This window comes from Halyomorpha halys, unplaced genomic scaffold, assembly GCF_000696795.3.
Source record: "Halyomorpha halys isolate HHAL.00 unplaced genomic scaffold, Hhal_1.1 Scaffold365.1, whole genome shotgun sequence".
NCBI classification, from domain to species: Eukaryota; Metazoa; Arthropoda; class Insecta; order Hemiptera; family Pentatomidae; genus Halyomorpha; species Halyomorpha halys.
Window position 1 is genome coordinate 62,816 of NW_027107925.1, and position 1,312 is coordinate 64,127.

Here is a 1,312-nt window from a genome sequence, read left to right on the forward strand (position 1 = left end):
CTCTGCTCCGGGGGGCACTACACAGTCTCCCTACTCAATCATTTAGCACTAAAGATGCTAGTGAAAAAAAAAGATAACTGCTATTGGCAAAAAAATATGGCTCTTATGCCCAAGTTGCTTCTCCTCCCACAGAGAGCTCTGGATTATATGCTTTTGTTGTTGGCCACATGGGGCGCTGGTTGTGCCTACATTATGGAAGCCCCCTAATCCATTTCAGTATTTCAATTATCTTTGGTTACCCGAAACTATCTCCTCCTCTTCAAATTTTGAATGAACGAATTACAAAATTTTCTTGGTAATCTATCAGTATTACCACACACGATCAATATGAACATCTTCTTTGATTTTACTTTTAATCTAACTCACCATGTAACATACTCTTGTTTCCACCTCAAGAAATCCAAAAATATAATTTTTATAAAAATAGAAATATTTTATTTATAATTTTTGCATTCCCTGGTCTATAATATATATATCTTTTATTTTATAAAAAATCACAAAAATAGTGATAATTTCAACATGGTGCGCGCACCGAAGCATAATTTTTATAGTGGAGAAAAGATAATTCTTAGTTTCATATTTTTCACAGACTTATAACGTTTTTTCCACTAGCTAGCTAGTAATGTTGATAGCATCAGTGTCTAGCAACGTTGAGTTATGCAACCATGTTATTTTACTATTCGTCGATGTTATTCACAGTAACACTAATTCGTCCCTCCCTTTAATATTCTAGTTGATTATTTAATTTCCATAATCAACCCAAATATAGCTAAAATCCTTTGATTTGAGATGTTTTCGGAAATAAACTCAGTTTTCGTCATTCTTGCAGGTTTGAATTGCATTTAGCAAAAAAGGAAAAATAGAGACAGGAGTTCGAAATGGAAAGAGAAAAGTTGTCGCGATCTATTTCAGATGTACACATCTTCGTTTTCAGATGTTAAAATGAATTATTATTGGCAGAAACGAAGATAATAATTGTTATTTTCACCTCGAGTAAACTTAAAATACGACATTTCAGATATTTTAGTTTAGCATAATAAGGAAATATCTTCCAAATGAGCATCTAAGTAATTTTAAAATAATTTCAATGATTAAAAAAAAACTTTTAAAATAATTTAAATGATTTTAAAATAATTTCAGTGATTTTTAATACGCTCTATTTTTGCTAATAATGTCCAATTTTATTACTTACTTTTCCGTTCTATAAGAAATATAATTACTTAACAAAGAACCTTATACAAACCTTCCTATAAAAGTGTCTGTGTCTGTGTGTGTGTGTTTTTTTTTTTTTTTTTTTTTTTTTTTTTTTTTT